Source organism: Carettochelys insculpta, chromosome 1 (genome assembly GCF_033958435.1).
Source record: "Carettochelys insculpta isolate YL-2023 chromosome 1, ASM3395843v1, whole genome shotgun sequence".
Lineage (NCBI taxonomy): Eukaryota > Metazoa > Chordata > Testudines > Carettochelyidae > Carettochelys > Carettochelys insculpta.
This window is the reverse complement of record NC_134137.1, coordinates 314,880,059-314,888,790: the sequence shown is the minus strand read 5'-3', so window position 1 is coordinate 314,888,790 and position 8,732 is coordinate 314,880,059.

The following is an 8,732-nucleotide window of genomic DNA, read 5'->3' as shown; positions in this document are numbered from 1 at the left end:
TTTACATTAAAGTTATAATTTTAATCTCAAAGAAAGGGAATTCAGGATTAAGGATGAAATGCAGGTTGGACCCTATGTCCTTGATACAGTAAGCTCTGGTTCTGTGAACACTTAGGGTATGTTTACACTATGAAATTAGGTCACATTTACTGAGGTTGACTTTTACCATGCAGTTTTATAAAGTCAAAGGTACTTGTCCCCACAAAGCACATCCCCACTACCAGGGAGATAATAACACCACTGCACTGTGGGTAGCCATTCCACAGCTCCTGCCGCCCATTTGAATGGTAAGTTAGGCTCCCATTGCCTGATGGGACCACAACATTTTCACAGGCAGTTCTGGGTACATGTTGCCAGCCTCCCCAGTGCACTTCCTTCCTCCCTCCCTCTTTCCCTTCTTTCCTCCTTTAAAGCCACAGCAAACAATCATTTTTCAGCCTTTTTTCCCCAGTTTTCCGTGCAGATGCCTTAGCGGGGCAGGCATGGACACCATTCAGCTGCACATTGCTGTGGCAAGTATTGCAGATAGCTCATGCCTTAGGCAGTGGTTTGTCCAGAGTCCAGCAGGAGCTGCTTGTGTGGGGAAGAATGGAAAGAGGTCATATACATGGCCCTGCAGGAACTCACTGAATGGCTCAATTGGCATATGGTGGCAGGGGTCAGGCATGTTGATACAGTAGTACCAGTTCTGGACTGGGGAAACAAGCACAGATTGGTAAGATCGCATAGACATGCAGCTGGTGGATGATACCTAGTGGCTGCAAAACTTTCATACATGTAAGGTCACTTTCATGGAAGTTTGCAAATCACTTTCCTCCACCCTGAAGTGCAGCAGTACCTAAAAGAGACCCATTCTGACAGCTGAGAAATGACTGACTATAGCCAGCAGCACCAAGAGGCGCCACAGGCCCAGGGGCAAGGTGGGAGGGGGTGCCCAGCTCTGAACCTGGAAGGGTGGAGCCAAAACCAGAAGGGGTGGGGCCAAGAGTTGTCAGCCCTCAGTGCCACCTGTATTGCAGCTCCGGACACCCCATCCACACCCTGACAGTTGCGGGCAGCCAGAGCAGCACTGCCGCAGTGTTTCAAAGGGACCTGGAGCTCCAGCCACTGCCAAAATAGCAATGGCGCTGCCCAGAGCTCCAGACCCCCTCAGAAAAGCCAGGCCCAGGGACAATTGTTCCTTTGCTCCCCCTGCCCATCACCCTGTGGAAGGTTGCAATGCCAGACAGCTACCAGTCAGTCGGGAATCAATTCAGAGTGGGTAAATCTACAGTGGGAGCTGCTGTGATCCAAACAGCCTGGGCAACTAATACCCTTCTACTAAGCTATTAAAGTGACTCTGGGTAATGTGCATAGTGAAGACCAGGCCTTAGTCACGTGACTGAACTCAGTGGACTCTTCCATGCATAAGTGTTTGCAAGACCAGGGCCTCAGTGATAATGACGGGCGGGGAGGAGACGAGTGTTTAAAGGAAAATCCTATAAGATGTTCATGGGGATCAAAACGAGGAGTCTATATAAAGATGTAATGTGTTTTTTTTCCTTCCCATGAGCCATTCTATAGCAGGAATTTAACTTAATCATGCGTATATAAGATTCCATTCATAAAGAATGTTACGTTTTTATTAAAAATGTTTAATCGATGGTTTAAAGCAGTGTTCCCCATGTGTGGTATGTGTATCACCAGTGCTATGTGAAAAGATTTCAAGAGGTACACAACAGAAAATTACTAAAAATCAGGAACACAGAGGGAGCTGTGTTAATCTGTATTCTAACAAAACAAACCAGCAGTCTTGTAGCACTTTAAAGACTAACAAAATGGTTTATTCAGTGATGAGCTTCTGTGGGGCAGACCCACTTCCTCAGATCTGGAGATACGCCATTTCCAGTACAGTGCTGAGGAAATAAGCGCTGGGATGACACTAGGAGAGGGGGTGAGCTAATAAGGCCAAAGTCCCAAAACGGGTACGCAAATGTTTTAAGTTTGGGAAACACTGGTTTAAAGAAATCCAGCAGGGCAGTAGATCGCCCTGTAATCAGGACTGTACATACGCTGAGGCAGAAGGGACAAAATTCGGCCACAAGCATTGCTGAATTCCAGGGCAATGTTAACTTACTGTATGACCATGATAAACCCTTCATTCTGAGCCTCAAATACACACACAGAGCTATGGCTCCTATATGAAAGTATTGGCTGATGTAGTTTGTCCATGATTCTTACCAGTGTTCAAGGGCATTGCCTTCCCTTGCCTATATTAACTGCCATCCATGAAGACAGGGTGGCCTTGTTCGTGCTCTGGCTGGCTGGGAAGGCTGGGGCCATATAGCTGCTTAGTCGGCAGGGGCCGTGTCACAGCTGCCTAGATGCTCTAGGGGAGGAATCTGGAGTTGTTGGGTGCTCAGAGGGCAGGAGAGGCTGCACAGCTGCCTGGCACTGGTGGAGGGGGAAGACACCAGCTGCTAGTGCATGTGATGGGTGAGGCTGGAGGGGCCTGGCAGGGGCCAGTGGCCACAATGTGGGGGCTGGGCTCTGGTGGGCATGGGAAGGCTGGGGCCTTGGGCAGAAGGGGAGGGGATGGGATTTTGGCGTCCCAAGCCAGCCTTGCACTCACTGCCCATGTCACAGAAGCACAGGGCTGGAAGGGACCTCAGGAGGTCATTTAGTCCAGCCCCCTGCTTCAAGCAGGATCAACCCCCACTAAGTCATCCCAGCCAGGACCTTGTCCAGCTGGGACTTAAAAACCTCAAGGGATGGAGAATCCACCACCTCTCCAGGCAACGCATTCCAATGCTTCACCACCCACCTGGTGAAGTAGTTTTTCCTAATATCTAACCCACACCTCTCCCTCTTCAACTTCAGACCATTACTCCTTGTTCTGCCATCTGACACCACTGAGAACAGTTTCTCACCCTCCTTTTTAGAGCTCCCCTTCAGGAAGTTGAAGGCTGCTATTAAATCACCTCTAAGTCTTCTCTTCTGTAAACTAAACAAGCTCAAATCCCTCAGTCTATCCTCATAGGTCTTGTGCTCCAGACACTTAATCATTTTTGTTGCCCTTTGCTGAACCTGCTCCAGCAAATCCACATCCTTTTTATACTGGGGGGGCCAAAACTGGACACAATATTTCAGATGTGGCCTCAACAGTGCCGAATAAAGAGGAATAACTACTTCTCTAGATCTGCTCAAAATGCTCCTCCTAATGCACCCTAGTATGCTGTTAGCCTTCTTGGCTACAAGGGCACACCGTTTACTCATATCCAGCCTTTCATCCACCATAACCCCTAGGTCCCTTTCCATTGTACTGCTGCTGAGCCAGTCGGTCCCCAGCCTGTAACAATGTTTGGGATTCTTCCGCCCCAGGTGCAGGACTCTACACTTCTCCTTATTGAACCGCATCAGATGTCAGTGATGATTAGTTTTGCTGGTGGCTGTTTCTATTGTGTTCACCAAATGGCCCAGCTCTTTAGGCCTCAGCCATTCTGAGGATGTGTGCGTGGTCCAGCCCAGAATCTCTTTCCCTTGCCTCATCACGTGTGCCAGGGAAGAGGAAAGCTCGTAGTCAGCTCAGGGGTTCATTCTCTCAGCTCCACAGGCCTGGACTGCTCCTCTGTTCTCTAGCCAGCTTGCCTGCCCAGCCTGCGCTCTGGTCCCCTGACTCCAGCTTTACCAACCCCCACAGCGTGTCTGGTTGTTTAGAAAGGGCAGGGTGCCTGCCCCATACTCTAATTAATTCACTTCTGTGGAGCAAGGTGCGCAGCAAAAGTTTGCATAATACTTTCTGCAGCAAAACAGCTGAATTCTGCCACAGCATCATGGAGTCCATGAGGGAGGATGAGTCAAATGGGGCAGGTCACGCCTCGCCAGGCCATTGCTTCAGTCTCTGAGCAGAAGCAGATGGATATCGCTCACTTCGCACGTTTTTGAGGTGAATTTTGCAACTGTAGGAGCTGCTATTTCTTAAAGAAAATCTGAGATGTTGGAGCACAGTTCTGAGGCTGGGGTGAATTTTGTGGCCAATTTCACAGCGGCAGAATAGATGTGGCCCCATTTATAACCATCTGCAGTGGACAGTACTCCTGTCTACAGCCTTTTTATAACATTTGTTCTTTTTCTGAGTGCTTGCTCATGCAGAGTCCATGGTAGGTGGGTGCATGCCCATGTGTGCGGTCATCAGGCTGTTGCCTTAGCTGTACCAGTAGGGCCGGAAGTGGCGTCTCCCAGAGGGCTGTGCTCATGGTGCAGTATATCAGGTACTCTGCATCTTCTCCATTTCTTCTGACTGCCCATGGTGGTCAATTGGAGCACCTCTGTCCCGTGGGGGTTTTCCTCATCTGTTTAGCTTTGTGCTTCTCTCTAAATAGTTTTAAGCATTGTTAGTTAGTAGTTAAGTACCCTGTAAGTGTTTAAGTGATCCCCCTGCTGTCCTCCTCTGCCCCAAACCCCTCCACTCCTTGCCCTTGCTCCTCCCCTTCCCTGCCCCCTTCACCCCCTGGTCCACCCCCCCCCCGCACACCTCTTTCTCCAGGTGCACCGTTGCACTTCCAGTGAGTGTGGGGGGTGGCCCCTTCCTGGCCCCAGGGTGGTGTGTCCCAAGAACTGCATGATCTGCTCTAGTTTACATAGGGTGGCCATATCTCCCCTGACCAAATATGGGACATGGGGAACGACCCCCATCCTGACCAAAATGTGATGGGTGGTCACCCTATCTGGGGTGCCAGGAACAGGGCTGCCACTCCAGCAGTGAAGCTTCTGGCTTCCCCAAGCTGTGGGTGGCAGCCTGCATTGCTGAACAGTCCCACTCCCGGCGGTCCCAGCTGGGGGAAGCCAGGTGGCTCCAGCTCCAAGTCCACTGCGGCCATGGTTCAACCCCCCGGTCTACCCCCACCCACGGCTCCAGTGGTCCTGCTCCAACCCCCCAGCCCTGGCTCCTGTTCCAACCTCTTTGGCCTGGCTCAACCCCCTGTGGCTTAGGCTCCAATCCCAGATCCCGCTCCAAACCCTGCAGCCCAGGCCCCCAACCAACCCCTGCCACCAAGGCCCAGGATCCAACCCCACTGAAGCCCTGGTTCACCACTACCTCCATGGCTCTGGCTTCAACTCCCATGGCTCCCACCCCCAATGCCCTGGCTCAGCTCCAGCCCCCACTGGGGGAAGCCGGGCAGCAGCTGAGCTGCTGTGTGGTCTGGCTCCCAGCTCCCCCAGCTGGGGAAAGCTGGTGAACAACTGTGAAATATGGGGCAATTTGTCCCTTTTGCAAAATAAACCAAGGCACCAAAATGGCGCCTGAAATACAGGGCTGTGCCACCCAGAACAGGACAGATGATCCCCCCTACGTTGCTCGCAGGCTGTGCTGCTACGTGGGAGGACAGGATCATCTCCACACTTACCGGAAGTGGTTCGGTGCTGGAGGTGAGTGTGGGAGAGGTGGGGCTGGGGCTTCAGGTGACCCCTCATGTCCATGACACTTTGCCGCTGCCTTTGAAAAATAGTTGATCTTCCCAGAAGTGTAGACACAGCCTAGCCCTTTGCAATCCGACAGCCACGGGACTTTGCAGTCTTGGAATGGAATTCAGAAATGGAGGCTCAGTCCGTCCAAAGCCATAAATATATTTCATATTAACTTTAACATCTGAAGCCATAACAATGAAATATTTTGCCCTTTGTTATCTGTGAATTCCCCTGGCTGAAGTCTAAACTTGGCAAATCGTCAGTTACAAAAGGGAATAAGACGTTAAGCTAAACAGAAATGGAGCAGCTGGAGAAGCCTGGCAGAACAATTCAGAACATAGCATACAAGGCATCCATGTGGCAGCCAACTTTGTCCTGTTGTCGCTGGTAATCAGTTGTATGAGAACCGTAGGAAATGCCAGTCTGGCACTTCATCAATGCCATGTGTTAAGTTGGCAGGTGAGAAAGTTCATTTTGGGAACAAGGCTTGGGCAAATTTCCTAGCTCCTGCAGATAATGAATAAAACTGAGAGTGTACCGAATGGGATAGTGCACTGGGTGTAAGCAGCATGGGGCTGCCTCTTCTAATGCCCCTTGCTGGTGGATTAATGGAACCACAGTGGCCATGGCTGCATGCGATGATTGTTTGGTTCACTGGACAGGCATTTAGCGATACAAATGGAATGTGAAAGCTACACAGGGTTCATCAACACGTGATGGGCCCAGTAATAGTGGACAAAATATTTAATGCCTGATGAACACTTTTTGGCCTTATTGGCGTTGCTAGTGGGAAGAGTTGGCACAAATTTAAATGAAATGGAAACTGCAGATAACAGAGAGCCAGAAATAAATTCAATGGTCTTTGTGCATAGAAAGGTAGCAGGAACAGAGATGCATTGTGATGCTGGCCCAGCAATGCCTTGGGTCTGGAGGAAAAAGTTCTCCCACCACAGTGCAGGTGGTAAGAAAACATCCAGTGTCATGGTGGAGGGGCCAGCTTTCTCCTGGCCATATTCCAGGGATAAATTTCAGGGCTGTTGGCCCTTCTAAGGTGGTTCAAGAGAGCAAACAGCAGCATGCCACGAAGCTTACATTTGGTAAATGTACAGACTCATAGACGTAGGAATTGGTCACCCTAGTCCAATCCCCTACACTCGAGGCAGGACTAAGTAATAATTAGAGCATCCCTGACAGACAGTAAATCTTTGGAAGGACCTTTGAAATTGGTCCTTCCACCCATTTTTCCATGGTTGTTGATGCCTTTTTCCACTCCTGGGTGGCCTACTGCTTTTTGCGTTGCTTGAGGCTGGCCTTGAAGACTACCTGGAAAATTCAGCTGGTGTCAGTGTTGTCACCACTCATCTTATGGTTCTTTGTGCGGGTAATACATTGCAGCTGGGCTCCAGGAGCTGCACTGGCTTTCAGTTTGAGTTCAATTAATCAATAAAGCCCTTCGTGGTTTGACTGTTAGGTATCTTAGTAACTGTTTCTCCTTATGCTTTTACCCATGTAATTGAGATCCTCTGGGAGGCTCATAGTTACCATCCCTGAGTGTTTCCTCCTGCAAGCTGGGGAAAGTGGAGAACTTTTGATTCCTCTAGCTCCTCCGTAGCTTTTTCATCAATAGGCCTCAAAGCACTTTACAAAGGGGAGCAGTATTAATCACAGAATCACCAACAACTAGATCGGGAAGGTAACAGAGAGGTAGCCATGTTAGTCTGTACTCCAACAAAACAAAACAGCAGAAATGGAGCAATTTAAAGGCTAACAAAATGATTTATTTGGTGATGAGCTTTCGTGGGAACTTTTTCTTGCAACAAACCCCACTGCCAACTTTGTCCATGTATTTGTTCTGGGAATACCATCACTGGACCTAACCATGTTAGTTATAAGATCACAGGCACATTCTTGTGCACTTCCAGCAACATTATATATGCCATTATGTGCCAACAATGCTCTGCCACTAAGTGCATTGGTCAGACTGGGCACAACCTTTGCCAAAGAATAAATAGTCACAGAGCAGACATCAAGAAACTCAATACACATACGCTGGCCAATGAACACTTCAATGGAGTGGGCCATTCTGTTAAAGACCTAAGAATTTGTGTCCTAGAGCACAGAAAATTTAAAAACAGATTACAGGGAGAAATTTGTGAATTGGAATTCATATTCAATTTTGACACATTAACATGTGGTGTGCACAGAGACATCAGTTACCTCATGCATTACAATGACTGCTTCCCTTCCTTTGATGCTTGTAATTATCTCAGGCAGGACACTTAACATCCCTCCTCCCCTTATCCCCCTCCTTCAGTCTTATTTGATTTGTCAGTTTTTATTGCAATTTTTTTTGGTCCTCTGTACTTATAAAAGTCTGTATTGGAAATGAGACTGAAATGTGATTGAATGTTAATAAAACAAAACAGGAGAAACGTAGCGCTCCAAAGACTTCATTGATCTGAGGAAGTGGGTCTGTCCCACAAAAGCTCATCACTGAATAAATCATTTTGTTAGTCTTCAAAGTGCCACATTTCTGCTGTTCTGTTTGGTTGGAGGACAGACTAACACATCTACCTGTCTGTTACTATTGAATGTCAACGACACTTAGGAGGTTGATCTGTGGGAGGACTAAAGGAAGGCTGGGGACAAAGGGCACATGGCCTGATAGGCCCTTCCATAGTTCCAGTTTACAGCTGATTAAAAAAATTTAGATTCCGAAATGCAAAAGCATTCTGAAGCATCCCCATTCAGAACTTTTGAAACTTCACCCTCTTTTGGACCTCAGCTCAGTAGAGGCTGATTTATTGTGCACTCTGGCATGTAGCTTGGCTATGGTGAGGCAGCTTTACAAGGTGCTTGCCTAGGCAATCTGATTGTGTTACTCCTGGGTTTGACCCAAGCCGGCAGTATAGAGCAATGCATACTATTGTCATAAGAACAAGTATGGCATTTGCCTGATGGGGAAAGGTCTGGGCAGGGCTAGTACAGGGGCCAGAAACTAGGGCAGCAGTGCATGGCACACTGGCATGACACTAAGCTGGGATTCAGAGGAGTGAGTGGAGTTCAAGCTCTTGGGGGGGAAAGGGGGGAGTGTCCCTCTGTGCCCCAAGGGTGTGCCCTACAGCCTGTGTGCCCTGGGAGCCTGCTGAGCAGTAACTGAAGGTGGGGGAAGACACTCCTGCTCATTCTTGATAGCATTCTGGATCCCTCCCGTCTCCTCCCCATGACACTGGATCCTTCCGGACCCTGCAGGGCACTCCATCGCTCTACCCCACCTCCCATCA